Source organism: Grammomys surdaster, unplaced genomic scaffold, assembly GCF_004785775.1.
Source record: "Grammomys surdaster isolate TR1022 unplaced genomic scaffold, NIH_TR_1.0 190, whole genome shotgun sequence".
NCBI lineage: Eukaryota > Metazoa > Chordata > Mammalia > Rodentia > Muridae > Grammomys > Grammomys surdaster.
This window is the reverse complement of record NW_021604635.1, coordinates 5683007-5697785: the sequence shown is the minus strand read 5'-3', so window position 1 is coordinate 5697785 and position 14779 is coordinate 5683007.

Genomic DNA, 14779 nt, shown 5'->3' with positions numbered 1-14779 from the left:
TATATATATATATACATATATCTTTTACGAAAATAGATTCTTTCCTCTTACAATATATGCTGACTATTGTTTAACCTCCCTCTGCTCCTCAAAATTCTTCCCTACTTTTCTTCTCCTTGAGATCCCCTTCCTTCCAGTCTCTCATTAGAAAGTACAGCACTCTAAGAGAAAGCAACAAAAAATAACAACATATTCAGATAAAACAAAAACATTCACATCAAAGTTGGATAAGAGCTCAAGAAGACACTAAAATCAGAGACCCGCTTGTTTATATTCTTGGGATTCTCCAAAACAAAAAATAAAATAAAACAAAACTGAAAGCTACAGTATATTCGCAGATAAAGTACATTCGCAGTGGACTTGATACAGATCCATGGAAGCCTCGTGCCTACTGCTTCATTCTCTGTGAGTTTATGCAAGCTTTGCTAAGTTGATTTAAAAGTCCTTATTTTCCTTGGGTTTGCCATTCGCTCTGGCTCTGATACTTTCTGCCTCCTCTTCTGCAGAATTTTCTGAGCTTTGAGAAAATGTTTTGAAGGAGACATCCCATTTAAAGTTTCCTGTTGCAAGGTCTCTCTCTCTCTCTCTCTCTCTCTCTCTCTCTCTCTCTCTCTCTCTCTCTTCCTTCCTCCTTCCTCCTCCTCCTCCCTCCCTCTTCCCTCCCTCCCTCCCTCCCTCCCCTCCTCACTCTCTCTTTCTCCTTCCTCCTCCTCCTGAGGAAGCCTCTTTGACAGTGGTTGAGCAAGGTACTCTTCTAAGAGTGTAACAGAATGTCATTAGAATCATTATCTTTTTTTTTAATCCAGTAGTGTTTGGTTTTCCTCTAGATCTCTTGGTTATATAGTTTACCTTGTTCTTGATCATCCAAGCTGTGCTGAGTAGGGGTTCCATGTTGTGTAATGAGTCTTAAGTCAAACCAGATGTTGATTACGTTGGTTACTATCACAAACTTTGCACTACCATTGTTTTAATCACCCTAGCATATTTAACAGGAAGGACTGTACTGTAGATCAAAGTGTTTGTTGCTTAGTTGATAATTGCTTTTTTTTTGATAGCCTGAAGATTATCTTCCTGTATCACAGGAATTAAAACACAAGGATGAAAGTTCTATGTACACATCAGTTCAACCCCTATATTCAATGAGTTGTGTGGGTTGTCCTCAGCAATGGGACTTGCTATTAGTTTGTAAAGAGTCACCTATTGTCTTGTCAACAGCTTGTGTTGTATAGGGATTTCAATGAGACCTCCCTGGTCTATACTATAACTAACTTAATAGTATGTAACTCATTCCTGGTACTGGAGAGTCATATGGTGATAACTGATGGGCAATTGGGACTGTCTCCTCCATTATTTACAGTCGTCATAAGGTCACCTGAATATAGTTTATAAAGTTTTTACTGCACTAGGCTTCCACGGTAACCCTAAATTCCCTACAGTTTTAGCAGCATCTCCCACATTCCCTCTTTCGGCCCCGTTTCTCTTCTGCCTTCTCACTTCATCTTTCCATTCTCATCCAGCTCTCTGTAATCCATCCACAGAAAATATTTCCTTCTCCCAGGGAGAGCCATATGGTGGATGATGTTTTTATGTATTCTGTGATTAGATTTGCAAGTATTTTATTGAGAACTTTTGCATCTATGTTCATAGAGAAAATTGATCAGTAAATTTCTTTCTTTGTTGGGACTTCATGTTGTGCAAGTGTCAGGATAACTATAGCCTCATAAATTGGGCAATGTTTCTTCTGTTTCTGTTTTGTGGAATGATTTGAGGAGGTTTGGCATCAATTTTTCATTGAATGTGTGGTAGAATTCTGTACTAAATCATCTGGCTCTGCGCAGTTTTGTTCAATATACTTTTAATTGCTGTTTTTTATCTCATTCATCTAATCCTGATTTACATTTGGTAAGTGGTATGTATCAAGAAAAGTATCTATTTTTTAAAAGACCTTCCAATTCAACAATGTATCTTTATGATTCTCTGGATTTCTTAGGTGTCTGTTGTTATGGATTCATATTTATCTCTAATTTTGTTAATTTGAATATTCTCTCTGCCTTTTATTTGAAAATTATTTTTTCAATCTTATTTTTTGGAAAAGAAACAACTCTTTGATATTTTTTGATTTATGTTTGATAGTTTTATAATAATGATTTTGCCATCATTTTATTTTATTCTTTGGCATCTACTCCTTTTGAGAAGTATTTCTTCCTTTTGCTTGACAACTGTGTTTCTCAAGCTCCCTCAAACTGTAACTTCACCATACAGTTCTTCATGTGTTCTTCAAAACTTATTTTTGTTGGTACTTTATAAGTACAAATTTGTTACTTTTAAGAATAATAATGTAAATATATTTGGAGATAGAAGTTTGTCAAAGGTGTCCTGACTCACAAGTTGAGAACTTCTATTCTAGATCTATCAGGTGTGATGTTACATTGGTTGTATGATCAATCTTCAAATTTATTATATAAGCACTTAATGCTATTGGTTACTTCTTAAAACCATATTCACGGTGACCCATAAATTTGGCATGTTGTTTATTCATTTTCATTCAGTATTAGAAAAACCTTTAACTTTTTCATAATTTCTGTCTTGACCATTTTTTTTCATCCAGTATTGGGTTGTTTAGTTTCTGTGAGTTTTTTAAACCTCTTTTTCGCTCTGTTGTTGCTGATATCCAACTGAAATCTGTGGCTGTCAGATAGCGTGCAGTGTGTTATTTCAATTTTCTTCAAATCTGTTGAGACTTGCTTTGTATCTGCATATGTGGTCACCTTTGAGAAAGTTACACAAAGTGCTTAAAAAATGTTACATTCTTTGTATTTGAGTAAAATGTTCTGTATCTCTTAGACCCATTGGGTTTAGAACTAGAGTTTGTTCCAGCATTTCTCTATTCAAATTTTTTCTGAATGATATGTGTATTGATCAGAGTAGGACACTGAAGTTGCCTACTACCAGTCTGTTCAGGTCAGTATGTGTTGTAATCTGTAATATTACTTTTATAAACGTTAATGTCTTAGTGTTCTGTGCATAGATATTAAGAATAGCAATGTCTCTTGGTCAATGCTTTTGGGGTTGAGTATGAAGTGTTCTTCCACTTCTCTTTCTATTAATTTTGGTATGAAGTGTATTTTGTGGGATATTAAAGTCTCTACCCACCTTGGTGCTTAGGCCCATTTTCTTGGAATATCTTTTAAGCCAGAGATGATGTCTATCTTTGATGTAAATGTGTGTTTCTTACATGCGATACAAAAAAGGATCATGGAGAGTTTCTTTAAAACAGATGGCCATACCCGAGAAGACATTGTCTAGAGTGAGAAAATCATGCCCAACTTATATTCCTTCATGAAGTAACATTTTTACTGGAATAAATGTTGGGTAACAACAACATGTAATCTACAGAGATAATAATTACGAAAGGCAGACAAAACATGGTTGCACACACAAATGGGCTGTCTAATCCATGCATATAGTACCATTCCTTTGTTGTTAACAGGTAATTGGCTCAGTTCTGTCCTAATGAAAATATTGGTTTAATAAATATGCTTAATTAATGTCCAATGAAAAAACTTAGATATTTTAATATACAAATGTATGCTTTGATATTTGAATGTCTTTCTATTATTTTAAAACCATGGAACATGTCCAGTTGGTGTTATTGGGTTCTATAAAATGTTACTTTTAAAGACAAAAGCAAAAAACAAACCACACACACACACACACACACACACATGCACACACACACACATGTATGTATGTATGTATATATGTATGTATGTACGTATGTATGTGTCTGTGTATGTATGTGTATATATATTTCAAAATATTTAAAATGTAATATTAAATGGGAATTTAACCCTTTATATTCATAAAACAATAATTATATGTTTAGTCTTTGCCTAGAATTTGAAATATTTTTGATACAGGCCAATAGGCATATTTTTACTATTTTAATATTTACTTCACAGGTGTCACTATTTTTAATTGCTGAGATTCAAAACATCATGAGCATAAACAACTATAGAGGAAAGGGTTTATTTCAGTTTTCAACTTGTAGTTGATCATGGAAGGAAATCAGGGAAGGAAATCAACACAAGAACCTATAGGTAGGAACTGAAGACAAGACAAGGCTTCCTGCCTTGCTACCCATAGCTTGTTCAGTCTGTTTATACAACCCAGGACCAACTGCCTGACTAGGCTCTCTCACGTAAATCTTTAACCAAGAAAATGTCCTATAGACTTGTCTACAGTTTAATTTAATGGAGGCATTGTCTGAGTTAGGGTTTCCTTTTGCCAGATGACCCTAGTTTATGTAAAGTTGGCAAAAACTAACCAGGATAAAGGTCTTACTATTAAACTTGAGCTAGCCTGGAACTCAGCATGTAGACAAGATTAGCCTCAGACTTCTAGTAATCCATCTGCCTCTTCCTCTCAGTTTCCAGGATTATAAGAATGCACCACTATACCTGGTCCTGCATACTTTTTGATAACTTCATTAATATTGTTAATATTTACTAAATGGCCTTTGTGTCTTTGCTGAATTGTAGGTTTCTGACATTGCATAATTGAAGTAATGGCTCAAAATGAAATGTCTACATCGGGAAAATTAGAAGTACAGACACCACAACAGTTAATGTTATCATAATTAAAATATGCTTTTAAAAGAGAATCTACTGTTTCTGCTTCTGTTTACTGCCTAAAACGGATCTTTCAGCAAGCAGCTCCTCCTTTGAATATTTGCAAGCTAATACCCTAGACTGAGTACCTCTCATGTCTGTTATAGGTACATCCATCAGTTATGATTTGTTCTAGTCATATAGCTGATATATATGTAACATTGTATATAATCTCTTCATTTAGGAAATATTAAACCCCACCAATTAGTTAGTGTTTATAATTGTGCCTGAAACCGATGCAGTAAACTATGTTATGGGAACAGTCACACAAATCTTCCAGGCTTTGGGGATTTTTACACATATTTTCATGTGTGAAAGAAATGATGTGAGAAAGAAATGCCTTGGTCCTTTAGCTGAACTCAGGCCTCTATGAAGGACAAAGTGGAGAAGAAGAAATGAAATGTAATGATGTGACTTTAATTCCATCCTTTCTGTATTAGCCCTCTTGGAAATCGGTAACACTGGAATTTGTTCACTTTCTGCCTAGTTGGGAAGCTTTGTCTCAAAAAATACTTTACTTGATAAAATTCTCCATTGAAGACATGGTTTCATTTGACAGACACCCCTTGTATACTTGATGAGTTTAATGTTAAAAGCTTTACTAAGGAACTTGACTATTCAAGTTATTATTTGGACAGGTCCATTTTGGAGAGAATGAAATTCGTGGAAACAAGAAAGACCTGTTGACATTGGACAGAGATAGCAATATACCCAAGTAAATAAGCTGAAGTTGAGAACTCCACAATACTCCATCTTGCTTCAATAAATGAAGAAAAAGATTATTAGATGACTCCAAAGACTATTTCATAAGGAGCTTGTTTTAAAGTTCTCTTCTTGTAATAGTGAGTTTTCTTGCCCTCAAAGTTTTATCTCCTTGTATTTAGCAAGGATAAGGAATGGTATGCTATGCTATTAAATATTATTACATATTTAGATTAAGGGATTTATTATAGATAAAGAGAAATCTCTAGATATAAACTGCAAAACTCTTATCATTCATATTAGAAGTAAACTAAATTGCTAAGACTGACAAAAAGGCACAAAATGATAAGATACAATTATTTCCATCTCTGTTTCATGTTTATAAATTTTTCTTCATGACCCATGAAAATTTTGGCATTTCTCACACTGTTTAAATGAATTACATTTATTTTTTCTCAATAATTAGTTTGATGTTTCTATAACTTGGAATAGAAACATTTTGGAGGTCTTAATATGTTGGCACATATATGTTCTTTGAGATACCTGAACTTTGCTATCCTTTAATTTTCTAAGGTTTGAACTAACTCATGAAATTATGAGATTATTCCTTGTATGGCAAACTAAAGACACCTGTACCCTTTTGCCACAACATTCCCTGAGGGTTCATGTAAATGTATTAATCATTCTGCCAGAAACTGGATTTATAGTCTAGTGTGCATGATGGCAGGTTGACAGACAAGGCATTTTCTGTTTCAAGACATTTTTTATGGTTAAAATATCTTAAAAAAATAAATAAATTCACTTTCTTCTCTGGAAGAAGAATTTCAAATGATGTGAAAATATGACCTATAATTTATTAAAATTTGTTTGGAAAAATTAAAATCCATTAGAGCTCCTTTTGTATATTTTCATTATGTCAAAAACACAAACCAGATAACTGATTAAAATAACTTCTTCATTGAAAACATTTGCTGCATTTTCATAAGCAAGAACATTCATTATTGCAAAGTTCATTAAGGATATTATGGCAGCTACTAACATAATTGTGTCTTTAATTATTAATTCATGTATTTCATTATACATGTAATTAAACATTTTTACAACACAGTTAATGACTATATTCACTCTCACTACTGTTTATTGCTATCACTATGACCTACTCTTGAGAGTAGCATATAGTCTGTGACTAAATGTAAGATTCAACATGTACATTTGACTAAAAGTTTGCCCCTAAAACAAATTCACAACATGCATGATACTCATGTGCTCATTTAAAATGTGATTGAAGTATTCTATGTGAATTTTAATAGGGTTTAAAAATATTGAGCAAATACAGTGCAAATATATAATTAATATTTCCATGACAGTTATGTTTCAGAGTTTATGGATAATCTTATGTCCACCTGGTCACATTTGTTCATTCATTTTTTTGCATAGATGAATGATCATATATAAAATATCTGAGCTAGTTTTCAGCAAAATGTAGATTATTCTTCATACATTGGATTTGTTGGCTGCTGGATGGGAAGGACACGGCTCATTAAGCTAGGAAGATCTCCTATTTACATACTTGAGGTAAGGAGGGTGGAGGAAAGCAGAAGACCACTGTCTCAGTTACTTTTCTATTATGATCATGTCCAAGGCAACTTATAGAAGGAAGGGGTTATTTTGGATTTACTTATAGAAGGAAGGGTTTATTTTGGATTACAGTTCCATAGCATGTGAGTCCATGATGCAGGAGCAGAGAAAGCAGGCAGAAAATGTGGCAACTTGAGCTGGAAGTTGAAAAGTGAGGGGTCGTAGCTGGAACCTCCAACAGAAAGCAGAAGAAGCAAACTGGGAATAGCATGTGACTTTTGCAATTTCAAATCCTGCCCCAGTGATGTAATTCTACCAGCAAGCCTACACCTACAGTGCCTACAGTGCCACTTATTGAAAGTCAAGTAGTCAAATATCCGAGACTATGGTGGGACATCTCATTCATACTACTACAATCTCTGAGACAAAGCTATAGCAAAATTTGTGCTTAAAATTTGTATATGGCAAATTTAGCCAGACTGGAATGAGTTTGTGTATCCCTGGATGTGATTTGGGTCTATACTTTTCTTTGTGTTTAAGTAGAGAGGCAAGAGTGGTAACTGTAATTATTATTCATGCCTGGGTCTTTGGAATAATCTGAGTAGCTACTGGACCCACTCAATCAAACAATGTGTTTAGTAAAGGTGGTCTTCTTCAAGCAATCAAATATTACATGGTTGTAGGTTGTGTGTGGACATGGGTCTTGTTGGGCTGTGTTGTTATTCACGGGTGTCTATCACGGCTCAGGGAGGCAGAAGTGCAGAAATTTGACTGAGTTCTCTCTAAGTGGTGCTGAGTGGATGCTAGGCTGTGAGAGGGTGCCTGGGATCTGCCTGGGAGTGAGAGGTTTCAGCCTGAAGTCCCGCAGGGGCAGAGCTCCTGAGTGGGGGTCTTTGGGCTGAGGCAGCTGACCCACTGACCGGGAGACCAGTGGTCTTTGTCCTTCAGCTCCTAGATGTCACTGTGAGCCACAGAAGAACTGAGACTGGAGGAGAGAGAGAGAGAGAGAGAGAGAGAGAGAGAGAGAGAGAGAGAGAGAGAGACAGAGAGACAGAGAGACAGAGAGACAGAGAGAGAGAGAGAGAGAAAGCCTACCCACCCCCCACAGCACCCCGTTGGTAGAGACTCTTGGTTTCTAGGACTCACTTGGCTGGATCAAGGCTAGCTCAGCTAGCTTGCTTGAGTTGACAGGGCTCCACACCAGTAACATAGAGAAGTCCTCATCAGAGATTAAGCAGCGGTTCGGTAGTCTAAGGCCCCCTCCATGGTTCTCCATGGCAAGCCCCAAAGACACAAGGAAGCCCATGGCTTTAAAAGGTTTATTGTCATGGTAGAAAGTGTATTTCGGAGACCCCCCCCCCCCGCCTCATTTCTCAGGGCAGACCTGAGTTAAATAAGGAAGGAGGAGGGAGGAGGTCTTGGAAGGAATGCTTAATTGGCTATGACCTCTGGCCTTTAGGTATCTCATTAATATGGAAATCTCTTGAGGCTGAGGCCTGTAGTCATGCTCTCTACCTGTGCTGAGTGACACAAACCTCTCTTTGGGAGGGGCTGTAGGGGCATTGTCCTACATGACTAAAAGGCACAGATCAATGGAGGTCTTGGCCGAGTTTCAGGAGCCTAGAGTCTGGGAACATGGCAAAAGGTATACCGTCCTTTGTAGGTACGGATACCTGTTGGGTCTCCAGCCATCTCTAACCAGTGCTCCACCAGAAACCAAGCTATCCTTTCACAGTCCCACAAGATGCCAGTCACATATTTGTATGAAACGTGAATTACTGAAGAATATGTTTATCTGTGTCACATCTGCCTCAGCTGATTTTCATTTTCAAATGAAATGTGCCTTCCTGTTCCCTGAATGTCCCACTGTGACTTGCCCACATAGTTCAATAGATTTGTTCATAAGCACTGAGACTCAAACTGCTGAGTCGTGAAGGCCCGTGAAAGGTAATTTACATGGCTAATTATTCTTAAGTTGTTGCTTCCAGAGCTTCTCTGTGTGGCCAATTTCTTGCTAAGCCACTAATTTTTAGGAAATGTTGGAACAATTTACATATGTTTGAACATCCATTTATCCTAAACCAAAGAAATAATATCTATTTCACATAAGATGAAGATTACATAAGATAAAAAAATCATTATCTTGTTCCATGTTGATTCTGATTAGGCAATGAAGAAATGACAAGTGTCTCAGTTTTTTCAACTCAGTATAGAGCATTTGCCCTAGCAATCTAGTGAATATGGATTTTGCTTGATCACTAGGTTTTTGTACAGCCATACCTAGAATAAGAACATGGAACCCATCCCAAAATGAATACAAAAAATCAAAAATTACTTTCCTTGCAAGCCCAGTTATCTCCCCATCCTCACAGCATCTTGCTCTTTTATTTCTCTTCCCAATCTTTCTCATGGCTCTGACTCTGACCTTGCTCCTTTCTCACTCAGTCCCTTCCTCCTTGCTCATGGTTTTCTTGTGTCTCCAATTCCTTCACCTGTTCTTTTCATCACTTAGATACAAACGTTGTCTTTCCTGTGAAGCCACAACTGACACTTCCGGAAGAATCATGATACCTCCTCTTGCCTCACTTATACTATTCACACATTTCTTCATGAACTTCTGATATGATTATTATATGATTCTTCTGCAAATTAAAAAAAGTCAAACTTTTAACTGCCTTTTATGCTTTCATTCTCAAATATCTAAGCATCTTCCTTTGAGTTAAAGGAAGCCATCATAAATACCACAGCTGTTTTGAGGTTACATATTAAAAAGATGCACCTCAAACACTGAATATCTTTCCATTCCTTTCCATGGTGTTTCAACAGCAACAATGCTCTAGGCTGGTGATGCTTTCTTGACTGCAAGGATGTTTCCCTACCTGTAGTTTCATGAGTTCATCTAGATTTCAATTTCAATTCTGAGTCATGAGTTCACAGAAACAGGATTTAGGACATAAAAGTGATAAATATGGTCTTTTGAACTTTTAATGCTAATTAGATTAACGAAAAAGTGTTCTTCTTTAATTATGCTTTGGTTATTACCATGGCCTCCTGGTAGCTAAACAGCTGTTTCATAGTCTAAATGCTATCTATAAATCCTTTGAGGACTTAGTCTTGTGCTGGGCCAAAGTCATATGTTGCTATTAGGTATTGACAAATAACATAGTGCATTTCTTTAAACTGTAAAGAGATTAGTTTGATGAGTTGAGTATTTTTAAGAGTAACAATCTACCATCTCCTTTTGAGTATCTCCATCTACCTTTTTTCCTTTCTTATGGTCTTCTTGGAGTTGCTCCTATATTACTGTATGTGACTTCCTTTCAGGAAACCTACACATAAAGCTCCAAATTTCATCAAGAAAGTTAAAAACAATCTCTTTTAAAGGAATGCATTAAGGATTTTATAATTCATAAAATTTATGATTCTAAATTTATTTATTTATTTATTTATTTATTTATTTATTTATTTGCCTGTGAATGTCTCTGTATTAGCCTGTGTAAGCTATCATGTGTGTTTGAGTATATGTGCTGTATGCAAAAGAGGGTCTCAGATTCCTTGTGCTGCAGTTACGAGTGTTTGTAAGAGGACAGGATTGTCATGTGAACTCTGTTTCTCTCTCATGGCTCAGTATGGATAGAGCTCTTAATTCTCTCCAGCCCCCAATTCATGGCCATCCTACTAAGAAAGAACAGGAAAACCTGTTTGAGAAACAGACAAGAACGTCTTTTGTTAAGTACCATTCATCAGGGAAAAATGGAAATAGGAAAATAGCATGCTGCTTACATTACAGCTTTCAGTGAGTTGTAGGCCACACTCAGCTGTTTTGTACAGAATCAATAGGCAGGGATTGGAAATGAAAGCCCCTTATTCGTGGCTACATCCAGTGAAACGATTTGCTCAGAGTAAATGCACTGATTCTTATAATTGCTATAAATCTAGAGGGACAAATGGTATACACGCAGGTCGGATGTACCACATAACTGTTGAAGTCACTCCCGTCGGTGAACAAATTCAAAAATGGATGAAAAACAGTAGCTATTTGCCTAAGTCTGATCCAAGAGAAGGATAGACAGTAGCATTGGATGTGTGAAGCTTACACGGGAGACGAATCAGGAATCTAGTACTCAGAGCACCAGGACACCACAGCTCCGTGCCTCCAATATAAAGTGAGAACCATATCTGTCCTGTCAGCACATGACCAAAAAAAGGTGGTGAATATGGAAATATAAAATCTGGAAGGTAAAATAAGTTTATATAGGGGTTTTAATTTTATTTGCAGATTATATTTAAGGGACACAAAAAAGATATTTGAAACGCTTAAGTTTACTCATTGTGTGATTCTTTAATATGCTTAGTGGTGAAAACAAACTTCAAACAAGCTTTTATATGCTATCCCAGTGTCTAAGGTAGATAAATTCAAATGGATACCAAATGGATCTGACAAAGACAAATCTAGATTTTAACTTCCTGGGCCTGTCCTGGGACTTTAAACAATCTTCACTTAGTCTTATGATTCCAGAAAAAATAACTTACTAAGGGAGATTCAAACTCATATTCTGCAGGTAAGTTGTTGAAAAACAGAAAGTATAAACAACCAATGAAAGGTGACATCGGTACATAGTATGTCTGTGTTTTCACTGTCAGTTCCTGCATGTGGCATTGTATTTGTGTGGTGTCTTATAAAAGCCAAGCCTGCTTAGCACATTCTTGTGCTTTGCTGGTTCACCAGGAGGGTATGGCAGCATAGGAAGGGGTGAAGCAACATGTAGGTCGAGATAGAACACATGCACAATCAGCACTGCATTTAAGCCAGCTAGAAGGCGGTAGGTTCCTCATCCCTGCAGAACTATTAGTCATTTGCTACATACCAATAGTAAAAACATGCTGCTCCTTCAATGTCAAGAAGATAACAAGTTCTGTTTCCCCTACAAAGTTTTGAGCAGAAGAAAAAATAGATTTAATTTCTGTTAGCATTATATAATTCCATACTCTAAGAAAAATTTGATCATTGACTATCTTACACACACACACACACACACACACACTAGCACTAAAGCAAAAATTAATAATAAATTGACCGGAAGTCTAAAGTAAGAATTTTTCTCAAAATATTACATATGTACTAATGTATCCTTTCTACATAGTTAAAAACAAAGAGTTCCCAAAATTAGAAAGAAATTTCTCACATGCCCAACATTAGATACATGTAAGTCTTTACTTGTCATGACCATGAAGTGAAATGTGAGAAGAAACACTTGTGCCATAATAATTTAAAAAGATATCCAAACAGAAAAACAGAAGCTAAATTAGGAACATGATTTAAAATTTTACGTAAAATTTCTCAAGTATGCTGAAAAAATACTTAGTGCATTTTTATAAGATGGAACATTGTATTTAAGTATGCTAGGTTCACAAGCACAGCACAGCATAGGATCATTAATAGTGTCATGGGTTTTCTCACACGGGATGGAGCTCAAGTTGTTGGTCATTGGTTGGTTGTTCCCTTGGCCTCTGTTCCTCCTTTATCCCTGCCTAGCTTGTATGGCAAGACAAATTTGGAGTTGAAGGTTTTGTGGGTGGGTTGACATCCCTTTACCTCCTCTGGAAGTCCTGCCTGGCTATAGGAGGTAGCAATTTCAGTCCCTATATCCCCTTCTGGTAGGAATCTAAGCTAAGGTCACCCTCATAGGCCTCCTGTATCCTCTCTTGTCCCAAGCCTCCATATAATCACTAACAATGCCCCACCCAATGATTTCCATTCTCACTCTCATCTTTCTCTCTCCTGCCCTGCCTCTCCCCACACCTGATCTTCATTCCCTTCTTCACCTCCCCTCCCACCCAGTATAAATGGAACCGTTTTTAATATTACAGAATAGCAAAAAATAATTTAAAGGGTAATTGAGAAAGCAGTGAAAGTAAATAGTATTAAAGTAAATTAATACTTCACCAATGACTAAAAGTGCATTTGAAAATATGTATACACTTGGCATTGTGGTTGGACTGTTCCAAAACCAAGAAGCTCCATTTGGAGTGATTATTTTCCCATCACTCTAGCCCTCCAGTGGTTTCCCACTGAAGAAGACTAAAAGTAAAATTGCTTTCCATATGGCAGACCATTACTTAACCTGGGGTTCACCAGCTACAATGAACAGCCTACCCACTCTCCACAGCTCTCACTCTTGTCCAGTTTCACAAGCATTTTCTCTGTGTACTCAGAGTGATGCTACATCAGAGAAGGGATTATCTCTATCAACTAAGCATCAATGATCTATTTACCTACTTCTTGTCTTTCTTCCACACTGTACAATAATCTTCATGAGATAAGACTTTATCTTGGGCAAACATTCTTGGTTCTTTAAAAGCTTTTGTGTACAGAGTTGGAGCTCAATATGTTGTTGAATAAATTAGTGAATGTTGACAACTGTGATTATCACTGTAACAGGAATTAAGTGTAAGGCTAGAGTCAGCATAGACTTTGTCCCTTGGAGGAATGGAAAAGTGGACTACAAAAGTTTGAATCCAGATCTTGCTGGTGTTTATTGAAGTGGACTTTGATTAATTTCCACCAGCTAGATCTGGTCAAGATCAAAGCTTCTTGTAGGTTATGTAAACATCATGAAGCTTTGTGTATGTATCAGCAGGCTTTGCTCTTCAAATGCATGGAAGAAAAATGTACCCTTTTCCAGTTTCACTCTTCATGCCCTTTCGATCAGTAGAAATGCATAAAAATGTGTAGCTTCATAGTGATGATCAATTGTCAAAGGCATTGTAAGCGTTTTACAAATAATATTTATGGTTACATATCCGGTATATTATACTTTTCTAAATGTTTTTCATAAACAAATTATTATAAATATAAAATTTATTTCTCTTATATCTTTATAAACTAGACACAACTTTTTTATACAGAATGCTGACTTACAATTGTAGGAAAACAGAAGTTGCAGAAAAGTTCTTAAAGACAACTGCATAATTAAAACATTAAATCTGAGCCAGTGATTTAATGAAACAAGTATTGAAATCTAGAAGAGCACCATTTGAGGTATGCAACCTATAGAAGTAAAGTAAAAGCACGTAAGTGACGAATAAGCAATGTTTGCATGTACGTGAGTGTATGATGCGGATAACCTGTTAAAAACAATCATATAAAAATACAGCTCTATAAGAATTATCAATGTAGTGAAACACTACAGAAAGTTATTCTTAAAGACCTCAGTGACTTGACATATTTACATAAGTTATGACAGAAGCTAAAGCTTCAGAAATCATTTAATTTCACAAGCATAAGTATAGACACTGCTTCTTAAAGTATGATTATAGATACGAATCCTGAAGTTTTAATAATATGTAAAGGAATATTTATGCCTACAAGTGTTCCAATTCCTGGAACAAATTTGCCTCTGTACAAATGCAATAATTATTGTGCACTAGTCTGATTTATTATAAAATCTTCTATGTACCATGCCATTTCATAGACTTGTAAGACATAATAATATAACCATCATTTTAGAATCTGGACCCAGTGCAGTCATTGAACTCGTAGATGAGAAATTGACTTGACTGTAATTAAGTTTTCTGATTAGGTAATTGATTTTCCAGCCTCTGGAAGATTAGGTCAGCAGATGGAATATTGAACCGTGAGTATTGTTTCCTCAAGTGAGTGAGTTTGTGTTCCTTCATATCCGGCAAAGCCTACTGGTTATGTCCATGAGGTGTTTCTTCAAATCCACCCCTGATTCTATCATTGACTCAGTAAGACGTTTTCTTACTTACATTGCTGCTGAAAGGCAAGTTTCAAAACTTTTAACTAGTGAAAAATTTAGATATAT